We start from the raw sequence: 23,402 nt of genomic DNA on the forward strand, positions 1-23,402 counted from the left end.
ATTCTGGTGCATGCAGTTATGCCGTGTCATCGTATATGGGTGAGGTAATTGCCTTTTGGGGGATATGAATCATTGACGTTTTATGCAATGAGGCAGGAGAAAAATATTCTGGGACATGTAGGCAGAGGTGTAGGCGTGTGGTGCAGCCAGTTTAACAAATGTAGGGAACTGCAACCTGCTCTACCGGCAGCTCCACCTCTATCAATATAAATACTGTTGCTGTAGGTACTTCTTTCGGATCAGGCTCGGACGGGCCAAAAGGGCAATGCCCGAACCCAAAACGCAAAATGGTAGTGTGGGACAGTTTTTTGGGTCAAAATGGTTCACTTTTTGCCCCATGTGGGCCAGTTTGAGCTACTTCACCATATGGCTAGTAGTTTTGACCAGTGTTACTGAACACATTTTCTTCAAAATGCACAATTAAAATGCACAATTAACATCACATTTTACGAAAAACCTCCCCCTTGGATACTATTTAAACAGTCGGTCACAAAAGGAATGAATTGCCATTTGCAACTGTGGGCCACTTTTTCATTGGTGCCCGCGACAATGTTATGCCCCAGTCCAACGCCGCTTCGGATGTAGACTCCTTCCAGTGCAGGATATTTTGTAGAAGATGGACACAATGGGACTGCCACCTCCTCCAACACTTGCAATCATTCCCTGGATGACCTTAATCATACTCCAACCCCACCTTTAAACAGGGACTTCATTTCAACAAAATGCCAGGGGTAGCGGACATGACATCACATGACCCTTGACCCCTGTTGACATCACAGGAAGTGGTGTCATTTGACTCCACCCCCCAAGTGACAACACAGGCAGTAATGGCAAACTACTCCGATTTTCCGGATGCGCCTAGCACCCCTGTTTCCATGTGCTCTAATTTCAGCCTGATATAAGAACTGAGGCACAGAGGGAGGCATGATTTGTCCAGGATCACACATTTGGGGAATGCCATTTACCAGATTTGACATGGGGTCTATATGTAAAATAGGGTAAGTGAAATCTCTAATGCAGGCTACGGCTAGTGTATGAAACATCAATAGATCAATGGACACAGAAGTATGCATTATCTGTGGCATTGCTGTGTGAAACAAGCCAAAAAAGCACTGACCAGTGTGAGCTGTTTTTTACCCAGGAGAAAAATGCTGCATTAGCAAAAAGTTTAAAATGAAATAATTGACTAGGATTTAGTATCAACAGAATTCCCTGGCTATAAATGTATCTATGAGTCAGCTGCCACTGTGAGAGAAGAAACCTATTAGACTGGTCTGAGTGCAGACAGGAGAGTGCACCTGATAATGTTATCTTTGCTGGAGTATAATACCTGGGAAAGGTTCTTTCGGTATACCCAAGACTCCCCATAGTTTATATTATCTAAGCATAATACTGGGTGCCAGAGGACATAAAAAGAAACACCATTTAATGTAATATTATTGCTGCACACATAAATCCATGGCACCACACAGTTATTTTAAATTGAAAACACCCACAATCTGCTTCTCACTAGGGGACTCACTGGCAGAATTCAAGGTGTGCACTGCACACTACCCCTTTGTCACACCCAGTCGTGCCCAATTGCGCAGCACATCATTTGGTGGCTCCACTGCGAGCCACGCTGTGGAGGCCCCCCAAGCTCCATAACAAAGCACAAGGCACGCCACACCCCTGGCCGGTCCAAACCACCATGCGTGCGCAATGTCCACAATGATTATGCCACTGCAGGGGCATGCACTACTGCAAGTGAAAGAAGTAAATATATTGTTCAATTAAAGCTTAAATGTTTAACATAACATAGAAAGAAGGGGGTGGTGCCTGGTCCATACATATACCAGCCACCAGTGGGGGCTGGTGATATGATTTTTTGGAGGGTGTAAATATTTGCCACATATATGTGATTGCGACTGAGTGTACTGAGGGAATCCAAACTAACGCAAATGGGTTTGGAGGGATGATTCTTCTCCCTCTCCTGAGAACATGTTTTAAATAATAGTGCATTATCCAGCTCACTTTCTGGGAAAATGTGGGTAAAAGGCCAGCAATTTGGGTAGAAGGCCAGCAATCGGTTTTGTAGGGTGCAGGGTAAATCCTTAAAATAAGGTACAATAGATGCACGTTACCAAAAGTGCACAGGGCATTTCCTAATGCATTATCATGCCGGTCCTTGCAATATATGCCATTATAAAAAGTATGTTTATACTGGCTGTGCCCATACATTTCCATGCTGGCTTCACCAACCTATGCTAGTATTCCCATATAAAACCATACTCATGTTCGCTTTAAGATGTTTTTTTATAGTATCATTACTGGCATTGGGCACAAAACTGGCTCTGCCAACATATGCCAATACTCCTATGTAAGAACATACTCCCATTGTTTTGGTCATTAAAAGTGACATGTCACAATATGAAAACCTGTCCAAACTGGTTCCAATGTCTAGACCATTAAGAACACTTATCATGCTTCATTCATCATAGATGCTCTGTTAATAAAGTCATGCTACAGTAAAAACTATACAGGCTGCTACACCAAAACATCAGTCTAGCGAGGTAACACTACTTATTATACTAGCTTTTTTAAAGATGCAGAGTAATAAATGTCATGCCACAGTAAGCCATGGCTAGACTGACTGCACCAAAATGCCAGTCTAGCCAGATAATGACACACATGAACTTGGCTCTGCCTGAAAATACCAGTAAAACATGCAAAGTCAATAAAGTATGTGGCAAAAATGCTCCAGTGATCCCAGTCTCCCAGGGCCTTACACACAAATGGATACCCTTACATCCACCCAGTCACACAGGTATCAGGTATTAATATCACCACATATATGGTCGCCATAAATAATATCGCCGGGAAAATGTCGTGGCAATATTATTTGGGTGACCATATATGTGGGGATAGGGGCAAAAAAAACAAAAAAAAAAACAAACAAACAAAAAAAAAACGACCATTTTTCAGCGACATTTTTGTATGGCTATATTTTTGTGGCGACATTATTACATGGAACCGTCACACACCCATACATCCACTCTCACATTCATTGAGACTGGACTCGCCACACAGGAAGACACCAAACCCCACACAGAATATTCAAACACACACTTCCACATGTATGCCCATTCACCCACCAGTCACTCACTTACACCTTCTCTTACATCCACCCATTGCATTTTCTACACAGCAACAAAAACACATCCACTCATTGCATTCTCTCCACAGGCACACACCCACCCACCCAGAACATTCAAAAACACACATCACGTGATTGGCCACCAGGGGGCACACAATTGACCTGCTCCTCCATGTGAGGTGCTCAATGAGGTCCGGCAAAGTGGATTGAGCCCCACCACGGGACTCCCCCCTCAGTAAGAAACTGTTAGGAGCATATGGCGCAAGGTCCCTCAAACACTTGGGGAAAAATCTGACACAAATCGGATACGTTTTCACAGAGATATGGAGGAAAGAATCCCCGCTGGATGACTGCACACCAAGCCTGTTAAGAGAAGGTCCCATGCTGCGTTGTGGCCGAACCATTCCAAGGACCGCACTGCCAGAACCTGCCCAACCAAGGCGTGCCTGTCTGCCAAGCAAACCTGTCGGCAGCGACACCCCCACCACGACCACCCACCATCACCAGAGTGCGCAGGGACTTGCTCCCCTGACCCTCAACGTGGACACAATGAGCCCGATCTAGGCTGGGGTGCAGAGACAGATGGGCACGATGGAGGTTACCCAATGGATTCCGAACCGCCAGGCACACTTGTGGGTCGCTTCTATACCCACCCTCGGCAATGGTGACACTATATGATTTCACGAGGATCAATAAACTAGGGATGGTGCGCCTTGAGAGACCCCCCAGATACGCGGTGCCAACAGCTCTTGCGGCACCCCCCTCCGCTGGGAAATGAGGGTAAGCAATTGCAGGGGACCTCCCGCTAATGGAAGGAATGATCGCCCATCTGCTGCTTCCACGCGCTTGAGTCGCCCCTCACCACGGGTCTCAAGCCCTACTATGCACCACCACCCCCCTAGAGCACGGCCTGTTCCGTACGGCCTGTTCAGTGCAGCGGCCTGCCTCGGAACACCAACATCACATCTCATTTGCTGGCTCCTAGTAAAACGACATCACTAAACTACCCCAGAGCACAGTGGGAATAACCGAATGCTACGTTGCAGATCTTACAGTGCAACAACCCTTCCCAGCCAAATTTGTGCTTCGACAAATTTACTACAGGACCAGAGGCTCACACTCATTGTCCCCAGTGCCTACATGAGAACAACGCTGCTCCGGTGACCTGTAACACTGCGCCCCTGCCACGACCTGGCATGCAGAGGGAAACCCCGGACCCCATAGATCAAAACATTTGTGAACTCACTCCATACTGTGCGTGTATAGCACTCTGGCAATGCATATGATCTCTGGGGGAGCCGTATGAAATCGAGAGATACTGCAACACTCCCTTTGTAACATGAAGCGCTGACAGACCCAGAGATGGTCTGGGACCAGCCCAACTCCAGAAGCTGCCTCATTCTCATCCTGTGAAATCTGCTCAGCCCACAATCCTGGAATCATCCTGACCTCACCAATCTCCTGGTGGTGCTCTGCAGCTGTGATTGAACGGCCCAGAAACACTTCTGAAACCAAGCATTAAGGTAGGAGACACCCAATAGAAGATAATTCCAGCCTATACGTAATGCCAACACAGGTGAACATTGGGAACAGACCCCCTTGGCACCTCAACTTTGTGTCGCCCCTATCAACGGCAGGAGACCATAAGAAAAAGCTATAAGGGTGGAATACCCTTCTCTATGAAGTGTGGGCAGACCCACGGTATTGCAGGAGGTCAGCAAGAGACATACCGCTGCTGAACGATATCCACTAAGCATCCAAAGAAATCAGATACAACCCGGTATTAAGAACAAACCTGGCTGGTCCCCCTCGGGACCACTGATCGAAGGCTTGGGGTCCTGCTAAGTGAGACGTGTGCCCTCCGCGAGACTACATCACTCCTCCATCACGGACACTCCCCGCAGATCGCAGAAACTCACACCCAACATGCAGTTGACGAAAAATTGTTGCTGAAAAGACGGGGTAAATGGGGCGTTTGTTCCCTCGTTGCATGTAAAGGTCGTACGAAGACTGGACCACTTATAGGCAACTAATGACCCGCACCCATATAGGTACTTAGGGACCCGGAGTGTGCATTCTCCGCCGGCATGGAGGTCCCTTTGGAGTTGCTGCCTCCACACATGGGCTCCATAGACCCCCCCAGAGAACACACAAAGCCAGCACTTTGCCAAAACGTTCTCACTCCAATATTTTGGCCACATCGAGGTCTCATAGTGATCACGCTCACCACTCACAGGCAATGAGAATGAGACCCCTTCCCTCTTGAAGGATTGGGCCCCAGAAACGGGACGTGTGCCCTCATCCCACCGATAGGCTGTGTTACAAACCCCTTGGCCATCCTTGTTGGACTCAGGATCCCCTTCCAAGACCCTTGCCCCGAGAACACTCAGTAGACTAATTATCAACCCCGCTAGGTTACGCTGCCGGACTCTGATCACCTCCTCAGGAGATTCTTAGCTGATTGCCCCGACTCGTTCAGATAAGATTGAAGAGAGACTTGATGGGGTTGAGAACAATCAAGCCTCCATAGACACCCTTGAAACCCGAATAGTGGAAATAGAACACAGGGAAGAAGAATTTCGTCTCAAGGTCGACGATTTGGAAAATCGCGAGAGGCGAAATAATCTGCGGTTTTTTGGCATCCCGGAACATGAAGGTGAAACAGAGGGAGATCTAAAGAAGTCGATCCACGACATAATACAACTATTGGCAGCTGACGAGGAGATTGATGAGCCAAAGACAGAGAGGATACATAGGGCGGGCGGTCCAACAGGTGGACCGAGATCGGTCCAGGGTCGCTTTCACAGATATTAGGACAATGCCAGGATCTTGGAAAAGGCCAAGGCAGGTGGATTAAATAACCTTTGTGGAGCGCAAATCACCATTTTTCAAGACCTATCTTCCTTGACCCTGGCCCTGAGGCGAATATGTGGGCCCCTTACAAGATGGCTTAAGGAAATGGGGATCCAACATAGATGGGGTTACCCCTGGTCCCTTTCTTTCGAACATGAAGGCAAGAAAGTCCGGCTAAGAACCGAAAAAGAGATCCGCACTTGTATATCAGAACTTTTGAAGTAACATGAAGATGGGGGAAACCAGGAAGAAGCGGAACAGAACACAAGACAATGGCAGCTCCAGGGGACCAAGGAGGAGACGGATCAAGGCATCAAGGAAATTCTGGAGAGGCAAAATTCCGCCCGTGGGAGAAGGTTGAGTCTGATGGTCGCTTAAGTGGTTTTAAGAGGTTTGCAGCAGCCGTTGGGTTCTTCAAGGCCCGGACTTTACCTAGGGCGGACGTGATGAGGAGTTTACTCGCCCGAACACTTCTTGTTTGGGCAATATGTGAACCCTACTGCAGGCAAACTTATGTGAGAAACAAGTTTTCAATTTCTAGTAAGAGTTATTGTTGTGACCTGTGATGTGAGGGGGAAACATGAAACCGGGGCTTAAATGTTATTGAAGATGTTTTAGGAGATGGGACTGTGAGGTAACAGTCTCCACTGGTGGTCCGACAATGAACCAGCATTTCCTACTGGTCCTGGTCGGACACCATCAATTGGGAATGGGAAATGGGGTTGGGCAGGGGAGAGGGGAAGGGTTGAGCTGGAGGAGAGTGGGTACGGAACTTAATCTTCAATAAGACACAAATTGGTACACATATGGTGGAATAATAGCTGGTTGGGTCACCGACTTTGCTTGAAAAATCGCCCGACATCTGTGATTATAAATGGCAGTTAATACGGACCCACAGATGAAAGGCCTCCTCAGGGTGGGAACATTGAATGTCAAAGGTCTTAACTCCCCAACCAAAACATCCTGGGTATGCCGGGAATTTCGTAGGGCACACCATGATGTCCTCCTCCTACAAGAAACAAAATATGCCAAGGGGGAAGAACGAAAACTCCTAGGGGTATGAATGGGGTCAGAGTTTTAGGGTTCAGGGCCTCTAAGAAAAAGAGGGGTTGGCATACTAATTAGAAAAGGATTGGGTTTCACGGCCACCAAAATATGGGCAGACGTAGAGGGGCATACTTTGATGGTAGCAGGCTCCATATGGAGGGTGAATGTTACTTTTGCCATGGTATATGTTCCCAACTCAGGGCCATCCCGGTTTCTGGTCAAGACGGTCCCCAAAATCATGCTGGAGGTCACGGGACATATTCTCCTTGGAGGGGACTTTAACTCATGGACCGCCCCCCATCTGGACAGGAAAGCCGGCAATCCCGCCTCGAGAGAACCGGCTGATGGAGGCAGCGCAGAGGTTGCAAATATGTTTAGTATACATAGATTGCTAGATACATGGCAGGAGCTCCACCCTGATGAGCAGGGCTACACATTCTACTCTGCCCCCCACAATACATTTACTAGGATTGATTACATATATCTATCGGAGGAGTTATATAAAGCAGCAAAGAGATTGAAGATCGTTCGGATCACCTGGTCTGACCATGTCATGATCATGGCAGATATAAACTGGGATAATTTGCCTACCAAGGGGGGTAGATGGCGATGCAATGAAACTCTCTGGGAAGATCCAGTATTTAATTCCAAGATGGAAAAGGAAATTAATAAATACTTAAGACAAACAATACAGGGGAAATCTCTAAACTAACAGCCTGGAAGGCAGGGAAGGCAACTTGGCAGGGGATTCTGATGAGGGAAGGCTTGAGTAAGAAGAGAGAAAGAAACCTGGTTGAAAATAAACTCAGGGGAGAGATTTGTTTATTGGATGAAGCGTCGAGGAGGGATGAAAGTGGGGGAACAGCCAGGATCTTGGAGGTGAAAAAGAAAAGGGAAGAACTCTGTCTTCTAGAACACAGACACAGACAGTCCGTAAATTATGGCTCCTGAGACAGAAGTTCTATGAAAAGGGGGATACGCCAATGCACTGTTGGCAGCCAGGTTGCGGAATCAATGAGCGGAGTGGAAGGTTGCGGAAATAGAGTGCCGGGACAAATCCCAGAACGCAACAAATGCGGAAATCCCTGACGCCTTCACCACATTCTATTAGGCTTTATATAGATCATTACTACAGCCTGATATGTTGGGAACAAATCACTACTTGTCCTCTATTAATATGCCAGGACTCTCCTGTGAAGAATCTCTTCTCTTAGAAGGCCCAATAACTGAAGAAGAGGTTAAGAATGCGGTTAAGAGGCTGTCGCTAGGCAAAGCCCCGGGAGAGGACGGTTATACCGCCGGATTTCACAAATCCTTCCTTTCCTCCCTCCTTCCATTTATGGTAGAACTTTTCAACAAAATTCTTGATACAGGGAGAGCCCCGGACTCATTTGTTCGGGCCCTTGTCTCTGTGATTCCTAAAGAGGGAAGGGACTCCAAGCAATGTGGTTCCTACCGCCCCATTTCTTTGTTGAATATGAATGCCAAAATCTACACCAGAATCCTTGCCACCCGAATAGAGATATTCATGCCACGCCTAACACATGCTGATCAGGTGGGTTTTATATTAGGCACGCAAGGAGCAGTCACCATGGGAAAGACCCTACACCTGATCAATGCATCTCAAACTACGACTAATGGCCCAGCCCTTCTGTCGGTAGATGCTGAGAAGGCCTTTGACAGGGTCGAATGGAGCTTTCTCATGGCGGTCCTCGATAAGATAGGAATAGGACCAAAATTTAGAAGTGGGATCCAGCCGGTGTACACATCCCCCAAGGCTAGCGTCTTTGTTAATGGAGAATATTCCTGCTGGTTTGAACTCGGCAGAGGAATGCGACAAGGATGGCCTCTCTCAGCAATACTTTTCGCCCTCTCACTGGAACCCCTGGCTCAGAAATTAAGGGACGACCATCAGGTGGAGGGACTTCAAATAGGGGGAACTGAATACAAAGTGGCTCTGTATGCAGATGACCTGCTCCTGCACGTCTCGGACCCCATATCCTCTATACCGAGAGCGATCCGCCTATTTAAAGAATATGGGGTACTCTCGGGTTTTAAAATCATTGAGGCCAAATCAATCCTGTTTCCCCTGCATGAACGCACACAAGCAGCCATGGATAGATTCTCCCCCCTTGGCCTTATGGTAGAGAGTTACAAGCTGAAATATTTGGGCATACACATAACAAGGGACATAGATAAACTTTACAAAGCTAATTTCCCCCCAATCCTCTCAAGATTTCATGCTGATCTCGCCAAATGGGAAAAATTGACGATATCTTGGTTAGGTAGACGTAATGCCATTAAGAAGGTCTGCCTCCCTCGTTTTCTCTACCCTTTCCAAAAGATCCCTATTAAAATGACAAAATCATTCTTTGACGAACTTAAGGGCCATTGTGCGATTGCTCTGGCAAGGTAAGAGAGCGAGGATTGTCTATGACACTCTAGCACAACCCAAAGACAAAGGTGGAGTGGGACTACCAGACCTATGGAAATACTATCAACCTGCCCAATTGCGAATTTTGATTCCCCACTTACGGAACCACAAAGAACCACAATGGGTAGCATTAGATAATTACTACCTGGCTCCGGCCACTGTCTCCAAATGGTTTTGGGTGCCCAGAAACAAACTGCTGTGGAGACTGAGGGATCATCCGATATTGGAAACTATCTGGGAAATATGGAGGGAGAAGGTGACATGCAAAGGTTACCACATGGCCGTCCCCTCTGAGTCATCTATGGTCTCCTGGCATTAGAGAAGACATTCCCAATTTGGAAAGATTCGGAATTGATTTGAGGCTGGGCTGGAGAGGGCGGGACTGAATATATAAGAAGGGCTCTTTTCTTACAATTTCAGAACTGGGGGAGGCCTTGGGTTTGGGACCCCTGCCTGTCTTCCAATACTTGCAGATTAAGGGCATCCTGATGAGAGAGAAGTGGAATGAGAACATGAGTAGAAAGCTCACCCCCTTTGAAAAACTGTTGAATTCCATGACGGAAATGAAAGGGTTAATATCTGCTATGTGAAGTGGGAGAATGGAACAAAAGGCTCCCACCAATCCCCTCACACCCCTGGCCTAGAGGATCGCGGCCCAGACACCCGCCACGAGAGGAGTTTGCCCATCTACCAGATGACCAGATACCCTGGTACAGGAACATACGGATGTGCCCACCAGCCTGCCCACCAGCCTGCCCTGCCCAGGCCGACACCTGTGGCATGGATGAACTCGACTGAACCATTCAACAGTAAACAAACACATCGTTAGAGATGCCATGACGACCTAGCCAACGGTCAGCACACCCTGGACACTCTCACACCAATCCACACGAAGAACATATTCAGTGCTATGACGTAGGTGACGGACACACCCACTGACGCGCATCTTTATTATTTTTCACATAGGTTCTTCAAAATGCAGAAACGCAAGACGCACAATGAACTCATCTAAAATGCATGTTCACGCTTCTCCTAAACCCATGCATTGCAATGAGAAATATAACGAAGACATGATACTGGGGATAAAGCAATATGATACCATAAACTAAAGCGCCGTGCATCAAATGTTTCCACCTATGCACCAGGCCCAAGTAGGCCGCAAGCAAGAGCTTCCATGAACATTGAATGAGCAAGAGTACAGTTGCTGACCCTGCAGAATGAGCCCGGCAAGAGCAGACAGTCAAGGGCACAATGTTGCAAACTCGCATGCCGCAAGCCGACGCCAAGGTCACACCTGCAAATTAAGTCAGGCACACAGTGGAAAATGCAATATTAAATGTGCAGAATTCTGCCGCAACCACGGTCTCACCTCACGTGACCAAGCCGAACCTGACAGGGTGCCAGGCCCAGGAGGAGGGAGGCGCCTGGATCCCACGTTTCAAGACACAGGCAGATACAATTAAGCGACTCAATGGACATCTGCGGCGGTGGGAGTAGTCTGCCTTCCAGCATATGAATAAATCCTCACATTGTCTGCACATACCCATAGTGATACATTGTTGCAAATGACAGGTGCACCGCGAGCTGGGAACAGCGATGGTCCCAGACTGGGGGGCTCGCAAGTGGACCAATCAGAACATGGGGCTCTTATCACTGACGCCATTAACATTAGCCAATCCTCAGGGGTCTTCATGTAACAATTTTCATGTATCAAATTGAAGGGACAGCCCAAGTATACCACCTGACTGACCCTCAACCACTAACAACGCTCTCTATACGTATGCTATACTAACCCTACCACTCGAGGAACCAATCCAGAGTGGCGAAAGGTTTTTTGCTAACTTTTCCCAGGTGACGCAATTAGCGCGTCAGACTAAGGTAAAAAGGGCCTGCGAGCCCCACGAAAAGAAAGAGAGTGTCAGGACGGACGCGTACGATCCTTGACCCATCCCTGCCGTTTTGGTTAATAAACAGCAGAACCACCTTGCTTCTTGCGTGTGTCTCATACTCATTTTTTGGTATATATGGGAGGAGTTGGGGCCTCCCTGCCCGGAGGTCCGCAGACGGCCCAGCCGACCCCGGGAGAATTTCCCACCGACATATGTATGGAGCACTGATTGAGACTGGGAGAGGCTCCACCTTACCCCTGAAGAGGAGATGGGAGAAAGACCTAGGTGTAGAGGTTGATCTGGACATGTGGAGGAAGATGTGCAGGGCCGTTCCTCAGGTTTCCATATCTAGTTCAAATAAACTTCATGATGACTGCACTGTCATCATCATGTGCGTGAGCCTTACCCGCCCATGCTGCTCCATCTGCTTCTGAAGTCCAGGTGGTGAAGGCAGGTGAAGTTAAGAACTGCTGCTTGGCCACTCCCCCCTGAGCCACCTACCAGCCCTGCCGTACTTAACATCACATGCTGAGCGAAGTTGGATGAAGTTGGGACACTGCTGTCTTACGCTGTCCATTGATGGATGCTATCTATCCTGTGCTCTGATATTCTCACATCTTGCTTTTATCTAGGCATGGTCTTGTTTCCTGTCTAGTTCAGAAACCTATGTTTCTTCCAACCTCCTCATTCATGGCACCTCCATATTTTCCACTTGCTGGTTTCCTATTGCTTAACATCTCAGTGCCTGCTACAGTATTGCTCCTTCAATTCTTCAGTTCTTTTTTAAATTTCTGCAATTGATATGACTTTCACTATTCCTTCGCTGTATTCCTTTGGTGGTTCTACACCCCATTTTTCTACATGTTATATATCTTTTTTGCCCTTCCTGTGTCCCTCATTCACCTCCAGTTAATCTTGTTCTTTGGAATGCGCATTCTCTTTGCAACACATCTCATTGTGTTCTGGATCTTTTTCTTCATCTAATCTTCATTTCTTTCTATTACTGAGACTTGGTTTTATCCCTCTAATACTGCCACTCCCGCTTACATTTCTACCTCAACTACATCTTTTGTCCATTCCCCCATCCCTTTGGCCGTGGGTGTGCTAATTATTATCATCCTTTGTTTCTCCTTGCACCTTTTCCTTTGTCTTTCCCTTCATTTACTACATTTGAGTATTCTCCACTATTTTTACAAAACCTTATTCCTTAATATTTTGGCTTGTTTATCGTCCCCCTGATCCTATTGGCACCTTCTGTGAAGACCTTGATGTTCTCCTCTCTGGTATCTTACCGTTCTCTGCTACTTTCATTCTCCTGGGTGATTTTAATCTTCATTTGTCTTCTATTCATTCCTATATTCCCTTTCTTCTGATTCTTGATTCGTATAATCTTTTACCTATTTCTACTCCTCCTTTTCACGTCTCTGGTTCTACCCTCGACCTTATTTTGTGTTCACTGCTAGCTATTTCTCTCTGCCTTCTCTGTCTATTCCTCGGATCATCACCTTTTATTCTTTCCTATTATTCCATATCCTCCTCTGCTTACTATACCTTGTACTTCTTTGGCTCCAACATTTTCTCAACGTGATCCTCGCGCCTTTGATACAACTTTGTTTGTTTCAACTTGTATCTCTGGCCTTCCTTCTCACCTATCATTTGCTGCTCTCTCTGTTGACAATGCGATTGCTATCATTTCTCCTTCTCTCTATTCATTGCTTAACTTTCTCTGCCCTGTTTCTTCTTGTACATGCTCTCGCAAACCTCCAGAGCCATGGCTTTCCATGCAACGTGCTCTTTGCCACCTTCAATGTCACTAGGGCAAATCTCACTGTGACTCAGATTGTTTCTCCTTTTCCCTGTATTGTGCTCTCTGTGATGAGGCTCTTCTCTCTGCTAAATGCTCTTTTTATTCTGATCTTCTTCATTCCCATTCATCGCATCCTAGGTGTCTTTTTCCGACTCTTTCTCGTCTACTTTCCCCCCAAATCCTGATTATTCGCTCCACTCTTTCTGAGTCTGCTTCTTATTTTTCATCTAAAGTGACCACTTTTTTCGGGCTGCTATTGTTCCTTCTACTTCTCCCCCTCCCTCTTTTTCTTCCTTGCTCTCAGTTCATTCATCTTTTTCTACAATTTCTGTTTCTGATACCTTGTCTCTATTAGCTCATGCTCATCCTACGGCTGCCCCTTCCGATCTTATCCCCTCATCCCCTCATCGCTCATACCAAAGGTGTATCCTTCCTTAGTTTCGTATCTTGCTATTCTTTTTAACAATTCTCTTTTTTAGTTCGACATTTCCTGCTACTTTTAAACACACCTCAATTCTTCCTATTCTAAAAATAACGTCTCTGGATCCAGCTCTTCCTTGAAATTTAAGACATATCTCTCTAATTCCTTATCTTTCTAAGTTTCTTCAGCGTCTTGTTTATTCTTATGTTTCTTCCTTAGTGTCCAGTGACTCCTTATCTGCAGGCATCTATTTTAACCTTATTGGATCTATCAGCTGCTTTCAACACTGTGGACCATGCTGTACTTAAGGCTGCTCCCGCTTCTTTTGGTCTCTCTGGTTCTGTTCCTGAATGGTTTTGTTCTTATCTGTCTAACTCCATCTATTCAGCAATTGGGCTTGCTTATTTTCTGATACATTGCGTCTTTTACATGTTGTTCCTCAAGGTTCTGTTTCTGGGCCTTTTCTTTTTTCTCTTTACACCTCCCCTCTTACTTGTAATATTTCTTCATTTGAGATATCTCATCAGTTCTATGCTGATGATACCCAGCTTTTTCTTTCTTTCTCTTTGTATGCCCTCTATCCAGGATAATCTGTATTCTTGTCTCTTAGCTATTAAATCCTGGATGACAGATATTATTTTGGTAAATAGAAATTTAAGGCAAGTCCTACGCGCCAATCCTGAGTAATATCGTTGTGCTTGCATCCAAATAACAAGGCGAAGAAATGAATCTTGAAAAATGAATCTTGTAGCAAGAATAGTCTTTATGTTTGTATCAAATATTGCATGGAATCAGCCAACACGTGTTTCGACCCTCACAATCATTGTCAAGGCGTATGTCTGTGTTCATTCATAAGAATTGAAGGATTGGATTGCTGGTTATGACCAATAAGGGGCCACTCTAAGTGCTAAATAGCAGAAGTTAAGTGGAATGAAGCAAAAGTAGTTGGTAACTGTTAGTCAGATTCCTGTGTGGTGTATAAGGGGTCCAATCCCCTAGCAGCATAAGGACCTTCTTTGCCTTGTTATTTGGACGCAAGCACAATGATATTACTCAGGATTAGCGCGCTGGACTTATCTTCAATTTCTATTTACCAGTTCATGTTTCCTGGTACCTTCTAGGGGGTCCAGTGGAAGCCTACTGACGCTGCAGATCCTAATTGTAACAATTATGACCCCTAGTCTTTCTTTCACAGATTTTTTTTGGTCTTGAAATCTACTAAAACAGAAGGCCTCTTTTTTCCACCAGCTATTACCATCACTCCCCTCTCCTCCTGCTTCCATCGCCTTTCCTCTGTCTTTACTCCCTATCTCTATTATTGCTCATAACCTTGGTCTTTATTTTTATTCTGATCTCTCCTTTTTCTATAACATTTCTTTGATTGTGTGTTCTTGTGGTTTTGATCTTTTTAATATCCGCAAATCAAGGCCCTTTCTTACATTTCCACAACTAAACTCTGGATCTCTTCTCTTATTTATTTGATCTGTTTTATTGCTCTTCTACTAATTTGTTAATCTCACTATAATGTCTGGCTCCTCTTAAATCTATTTCCAACTCTTCTGTTTGTTTGTTATGCTTGCTTTTTCCTTCGGACTCTATTTCTTATTCATTGCTTTCACTTGTCTGGTTATCCTTTCATTCTTGTGTTAAATTCAATGTTCTCTGTATGGTTTTTAAATCCCTTTATGGGGCCATATTACAGAAACTTTGCACCAGTGAAATTGCAGAATTGCACAGTATTAGCACTAGGGCAAATATTGCCCTATTTTTTAAAACACTGGCACACCGTGTTTTAAACCATTGCACTGTGACAAGTGCAGTTTGCCATATTACAGGCAAAAGGACACAACTTTCCCAAATACAAATAAGATTACTTTTTAATGAAATTTTGCACCTAGTGCTAATACCATTCTGTATTAGCACTAGGACAAACTTTGCCCTGATGCAAAACTGCAGTGAAAATGCATCTTTTTTGCACTAGGGCAATAGATTCCCATGTTATTTTAATATTACCAACTGCACATGTTGCAGTGCAATAGTTTCCTAATGCTTCCCACGGTTTTAAAAAATAGGGCAAACTTTGCCCTAGTGCTAATACCGTGACACTTTGCACTTGCACCGGTGCAACATTTTTGTAATCTGGCCCATGGTCTTTCTCCTTCGTATCTCACATCTCTAGTCTCCTTTTATCTTCCATTGCACTCCTTGAGCTCTCAATCTCTTTTTTTCTTGTCTGTTCCTTACCCCTTGTGCTGAGTCTCGTTTTCGTTTCTTTTCTCTGTTGGCTCCTTTGCCTTGCTCCTTCCTCTTTTTCTCTAATCGGTTAATGAGAGAGCGCTTTTTTTCAGGTATGGTTTTCAATATCTGATCAGCCAAGGACTTAAACTCTGGACTGACAACGACCAAGCAGAAAAGAAGAGCAAGTACCCTTCTTTGAACAGAGACGCTCAAGACAGAACCAAAAGGTGTGTGTGCACCAGGCAGAGCAGGTTCCGGTGGCTGGAGAACAAACTAGTCCTACAAAGAAGACTACAGTGCAGACGACCTGGGATGGTCCTGGAGAGCAGATGAGGTGGGGTGATGGAGTCTCAACATTATTTCAGGCAATGACCACTACTAGCATTGAACGGGGGCAACCACAGTAGTAAATCAAGAAGCTGATAGTAAAATGGCCTTGATACGGTCCCAGCATGGAAGGCCTGGTAGAGCACACAAGAGCAGCTAGGAGTAAGGTGAAGTGGGGCCCAGGAAGGGCACCTCGAAACCAAGAATCACGACCAAGGCACACTATCCAGACAGTAAAGCCAAAAAGGGTTCTAGAATGTAGCTACAGCAGGAGGATGGCAGAGAATCCTCCAGCCGGTGTGTAAACCTGCTTCTTCCAAAAATTCCAGCAGCATTCAGTGTAGGGACAAAGTCCCCCCTAATTATACCCTCTCCTACAGGGGCTGGCTAAGCAAGCCCACCAAACGCTTGATGGTTCCAAACAAAAGGTTAGGTTGCCAGCAAATCTGGTTGTCCCCTAAATCCACCTCCCACCCCAGTATGTGATATGGCCTGCCAAGGAACTGGTCTTCACAAGTTCAAACCACTATAGAAGGTGTCTGGCTGGACTCAACTGACGTTTTAGACCTGCCTCATTATTTCCTTGCACAAACCTGGTGTTTCTCCAGGTAGGTGAGCGTCCAACCCGTCCGTCTTGCCACTCCCTTTAATCCTCTTCCCTGCCGCCATCATCCACTTAGTTACCCTTTATCCCCTACCCTTCACTTTATTCTGTTTCCCCTGCCTCCAACTGTATTCATTTATTTATTTCCCTGTTGCCCTCATTTTCAGATATATTCAGACTTAATTTATTTATTTATTCCTCTGCTGCAATCATTTTCGGATATATTCTGACTTAATTTTTTTTTTATTTATCTGATGCCCTTGCTTTTTTTTAAAATCTATTGTGCACCTTGCACATTACTTTCTTCATGGTCTCCCTGCTCCCTATTTACTTTTGTACTTCCCTCCTGCCCCTGTATGTCCTTTCTTTCCCTAACCCCTCCCCTGCCCTCTTGCCACCAAACTCCCGCCCACCTGGACGGGGCATTGGTCACTTCTCAGGAACTAGCCTTCTTAAGGGAGCCTTTCCTGGGCAGCCATCAGTTAAGGGCCAGAGGCAAAGGGCAGCTCCTTACTGAGCTGCTCCACTCCGTGTTTGCATGTGTTTTCCTGGAACGCCTGATACCGTCTACCTACAGCAACTGATAAGGTAAATGCACTATGGGCGGGGAGTAAATCCATTACAAACCCCACCACTCTGATTACGTAGTATCGCTTAGCCTAATTGTGTATGGTAGCCACATTCTAAGTGTGTTAGATAGCTATACTTTGGATTGAGCATAAATTAAGTAAGGTAGACATACCTCACATCTGAATTGTTGGTAGAGGCTAGTTATATTCATCTGCGGGGCTCTGAGACAGAACTGTGCTACGCTCTATAATTAACCATTGTGTTCCGCCCCATATTTAAGTTGTGTTGCACTGTACCTCGCCATAAAATTAGCCATAGTAAGGTGGTACAGGCTGATACCCGTCCACTCTTACACTGCTACTATTGTGAACGGTGCTGCTCTCCACAGTTACCATTGTGCTACGCTCCACAGTTAGCCATTGTACTGAATTGTTGAAGGAAATGTGCTGCACCTAGGTATACATTGGGGGAAGGAAAGGTGTCCCATTCCTGCTCCCCTCCAACAGGCCACTCAAATACTATTCATGCCCACTGGGCTAGCCAAACTACACACAAACACACACCTAGCATAAGTAACACTTGCATACAACGAACAACTCCAGACACTGGACCTTACCCCATACAGATATAACAATCCAGTGCACACAACCACAACCTTAAATGGCAGCCAATCTACACATAAAACACACAGATACACACCCAAAATAAAAATAAAAACATTCACATTAGAACAAATAACCCAAGCATTGGGCCTCACCCTTATGTATATAACAAGCCTGTGCACGCAATCAACCATCTGCAAACCAACACACACAAGCACCAGTTTCTCCTGGTTCTGGATCTATACTATCACTCTACCATCACTAACCAACCCTGTCCACCTTCTTGAAGAGCTACGTGAGCGCCTCGAGTTGGCATCTTGGTGGTAGCAGAGCGTGGTATAGGTCAACATAACATGCTAAAGAATTCCTCAAGTTTTCCACAAGGTTTGACAAATTATGTGTCAATATGCACTTGAGAATCTCCCAAGATTTGATTTCTGCTGGTGAACACATGTTTGGGAATGGTGCCAGGAAACCAGTTCAAATATGGGTGCTACAGATTTTGTGTGTGTATACAAGGTGTATATGCTGTACTTAATATGGCAGCAATATATTTACTAATACAGTGTTGCTGTGTCTACTCTTCCCATGACTTGGTTGGATTTACTTGCTGGAGTAATTCATTTTCAACAAGTAAATCCTAATAATGCATATCATCTCCCATACATACCATAGAATATTTACATATTTATTTTCATTGTGTTCAGTTTTCAGAACCTCACTGACATTGACTTCCATAAAAATATTATCTAAAGAATATACACATATAAAATATGTATTCATTAGTGTCACATTTGTGGACTCTATTGGCCTGATTTACAGAGTGTTTTCCAATGGATTTGCGCCAGTATGAAATGCTTCCATGAATCAGCCCCTATATATTTGTTATCCCTGATCAATATATTGCAATTCTAAAATGTTTATTGACTCTCATGTTTTAAGATTCATTTGCTAGCTCATGGAGAGTATAAAGGCCATCGAAACATACCTTTGAGTATCATTATATTTGCTTTGACAGATACTCGAAGTACATTTACTGTAAGAGTTCTTGAGTTTAACCATGGTGAGCATCCAAAGACAATATTAAATGGACTTGTGTGTTTTGAGGAGGATCACAAATTCAAAAAGAAGCCCAAACCATTTGGATAGTAAGTCAATGTAAAATAAATAAATACACACTATCATTTGCCACTTGTAAGCATTTGCCATATGCACAAATGGTATGCCCTGATAAACGCAAGCCAGTGAATATATATAGTATCGTTCCAATCAAATCGATTTGTGTGGCTTGTTGTAATATCATGCAGCATAAAAGAGATGCTTTTGAGCACCAAGTATGAAAGGGGGGATACAAGGATGGGCAAGAGGAGACAGGTTGGCAGAGAGTAGAGAAAGGCCTGGGACAGTGTAGCACTGGCTCGAAGAAACCTCGGGAGACACAGTGACCAATGTTGGAAGTCATTTTAGAATAACATCACATTCATCTTTGCCTAAATGTCTTTATTAGAGACTAGTACAGCATATGTCAGGCAATGAATAACCAGCATTTGTAGAAGTAACAGTATTATTAAAGAAAAAGCCACCCCAATACCATAGGTAAAGTACACCCTCAAATTACTTTTAGCTAGTTACCCGAATCGACTTCAGGTGGAGTCCATTATGAAACATTTCTAAACTCTAACTCTAAACTCTAAGGCACTCTAGACGTTCCTCTATTCTTATCTCGATTGATCTCTCAGCTGCTTTTGATACAGTGGAACATTGTACACTTCTATCCACTCTACATTCTTTAGGCTTCTCATATACTGTTCTTTCCGGCTTCAGATCTTATCTGTCTGATCAGTCTTTGTCTGTTGCATAGGGTGACTGAAAGTCCCCCTCCTTTCCTCTTTCTCCTGGACTCCCCAAGGCTCAGTCCCGGGAACCCTTCTTTTCTCATTGTACACTTCTCTTTTGTCCTCTATTATTTCCTCCTTTGGGATTGTATTGTATTTCTATGTGGACGTTTCTCAACTCTATCTCTTACTCTGACTTTTCTGATACTCTTCACACTACTAATTCTGTTTTCTTTCAATTCAAACTTGGATGCACTCATTTACACCTCAATACCTCTAAGAGAGGCATTCTATTATCCCCTGCCTCTACTGTTGGTCCTCTGATTCCACCTCCTGCTATTAACTTCCCTATTGTCTTTTTTCCCTTAACATGCTCCGCCCATAACTTCGGTGTTCTTTTTGATTTATCACTTTCGTTTCCTTACATATTTCTAATAGCACTCGCTCCTATTCGTAAAGCTTGACGCTTCCTCACATTCAATAACACCAAGCTTTTATCACTGCATTAGTCTTCACTCATATTGATTACTGATTCTTTCATCTTGTTGGTCTTCGTGTTTCCCATCTTGCTGCTCTGTGTTGCATCTTTATCTCAGCAATTCACACTCTTTATGGAACCTCCCTCTTCTATTTCTTACACTCTACACTCTCTTAGCATGTTATCTTTTCAATCTCGTCTGCAGTTGTACGTTTTTTGCATTACCATCAAATGTCTCCACGGACTGCCCCCTCCTTACCTCCGTTCACTTGCTTCTGTGTATGCCCCCTCTTGTCCCCTTCGTTCCAAGCCTCAGTTTTTTTTCTAACTGTTCCAGGCCACCCAGTGGCCAAACTCGCTTTCACTCTTTCTGTATTCTGGCCCCAAAGCTTTGGAATGCTTTTCCACTGGACATCAGATCCATTCTCTCCTACTCTCTTTTTCACACAAATCTTCAAAATCCTCTGCTAACCATCAAGCTTTAACCTTTCTCCTGCTGGTTTATTCCACCTGTTGGTTTATTCGTTATATTTTGATACATTTTGTAATTTATTTTCTATTACTTAAAAGTGCCTTATAAATAAATAAAATACAAAAACAAACTACAAGCACCAGGTGTCTCACAACACACTGTTCATGTTTTACAATCTGTACAATAACCCCGGGTGAAATGCCAACAGACGGGAACAACAGCCTAGACCTCTGCATATGCCTGTCTAGCCGGACATCCTGTCTGAGCATGTCCAGTGTTTCAGTCTCCATTCTTCTTCATCACAAGACATAACTGTACCATGTGTGGTGAAATCCACTGCCTAATCCCGGGGATAGAAGGTGTAATGCTCAAAATGGTCAGGTGTCACTCCAAAATAGTGGATGCTGAACCAGGAGGAGGTGTACATCTCCAGGCTACCCACCTGCATCCCCACACTCAGGCAGGGGACAGACATAGGGAACTTGTGTGTCTTTGATTACACCTATTGGTGGGCATGAATCCCAAGCCTACACCCACAACCACCTCTTAGCCACATAACAGGTCTGGGACCCCAAGGGGACAGACACTGGGACATGCACCTCCACCCTGCCTCTACTGATATGCAAGAACCTAAAATGGGTCATTTCAAGTGCAAGGAACTACAAATCACTGTCCCTGCCTTTAATGCTACCAATAATAGAGAGGAGACTGCCCTAGAGCCCTGAAGGAAATCCTTCCAGACCTGGAACTCATGCGTAATAAGGGAATCTTCTCCCATGGAAGAAAAGTGTTACAGCCCTTGATAAACCTTAACAAGTGATAATGTAGATTTATTTCTATAATGCAGGTGCCTAGAGGATTCAGCTCTCATTTGAATCCCTGTTCAGGTGATCTGTGGAAAACCCATAGTTTCAAAGTCAAGCTGGAAAAATGGTAGGCCAATTCCGACAGAAGGTGCAAATGCTAAGGTAAACACTTGGCCAGATTCTTCCCCAGATTGTTTTGGTGCAAGTGAGAAGATGCGCAAGCACATCTCTTCACTTGCTGGAAGCCTTTCATAAATGTGTGTTGGGAGCATGCTGCAAGGCAGATAGATAGTGCAGTTGTTGCGCTATTGTCCAGCCTCTCTTGAAATGTTCACGTCACCTTTGAGAATAAGGTGGGCTGAGTATTTCAGTAATGATCACAAATGAAATGAACATATTCTCTGCCCTCCTTTCATTTGCACTCATTTATGAGATTCTGGCTCACATCCTTTTCTCAATGTCATGTAGGCTACACACTTGCTAGCCCCCCATGACGAAGTGGAATGGAACCAACAGCATCTCTGGCTTATTATGAGATTTTCTTACTCTGCAATCACACAACAGCGGAGGATGGAGACCCAAAGTAAAGACAGGCACTGAGGCCAGTGCTACCTCGGGAAGGGAGAGAAACTCCAACCTTATCAAAAGCCTTCTGAAATCTTAGAGGCCAGAAGGTACTCGTGTAAACTTAGGCCAGCTCATTATCAAACCACATGGCCTTCAACATAGGGCCCAATCACAATCAAGCCCAGCCCTCAATACACAGATGTACTCAGTGCCAGTAAGCACAAGCCTACTACATAATATAGCCCATTAAATAATCCAGAGTGAGATGTTCAAGTAAGAGCTGTAGTAAGGAGTTTGTTGGAGAGTGGCAAACGAGTGGCGGCTAGAAGGAGGAGAGAACTGGGAGCTGGTGGGAGAGTTTAGAGGCGTTTTGAGGGAGCAGGTGCCATAAGGAGGAATTATGTTTCTAAGTGGAAGAGATTTGAAAAGAAGAGAGGAGCTACCAGAAGGAGAAATGTTTTTGGGAGTGCAGGACGGCACAGCAAAGGAAAGATATCATCAAGGGAAGTATAATTGTTGTGGAAGGAGAGGATTGGAGGAGGAAATAGCCACTGGAATGGGGAAGGTTCAGAAGGTAAACTATCACAGAAGAAGAGAGAGTGAGGAGGAGGTTTTAGGAGATATAGCCAGAAGGTTTTATCTGGAGCACTGTATCAAGGAGAAGGGGGGCTTGCCCTCAGATGAGGAAAAGTGGTGAGGAGGAGGTTGGACAAGAACTGACCCTCTTGAGAGAAACAGTGGTAAAGGCATAGGAGAATTGACACCTTATACCAGCTGACTATCTCAGACCAAAGAACCAGAGCAGGCAGCTGACACTATGACTGGGTTCTCTATGTGTCCTTCTTTGACACCCAACAGTCTGAACTGGAACATAAGATTCTGCCTCCTGGAAGAGTTCCTCCAGCTGAGATATGGTGTCCATGGAGACTGTAAGCAACATACTCTCTCAACAGTAGTTCAGGAATCCTGAAAAACCCACAACCTAAAGACAAATACAGGGTCACCTACTGGATGTTCACTCAACACCATGACAAAGACACCCCTGTAACATTGTGAGAGACTCTATTCTGCATTTTTAATTAATATAAAATATCATGAGAACTATCACACCAGGAAGTTTTCTTTGGGTGACTAACACATATTACCCTCCATTCCTGAATAAGACTCAGTAAGAGGTCCCTTTTGCCTCAAGATGTTTAAGTTATTTGGTATTTAGGTCATATCCTGGCACCTATCCAGCACCTAGTTATTTCACTACACTGCTCTCCCTGCACTATATTACTTCCTTTAAAAGCACTGAGCGCTGTGTGTGGCAG

Source organism: Ambystoma mexicanum, chromosome 8 (assembly GCF_040938575.1).
Source record: "Ambystoma mexicanum isolate Mex_15411 chromosome 8, UKY_AmexF1_1, whole genome shotgun sequence".
NCBI lineage: Eukaryota > Metazoa > Chordata > Amphibia > Caudata > Ambystomatidae > Ambystoma > Ambystoma mexicanum.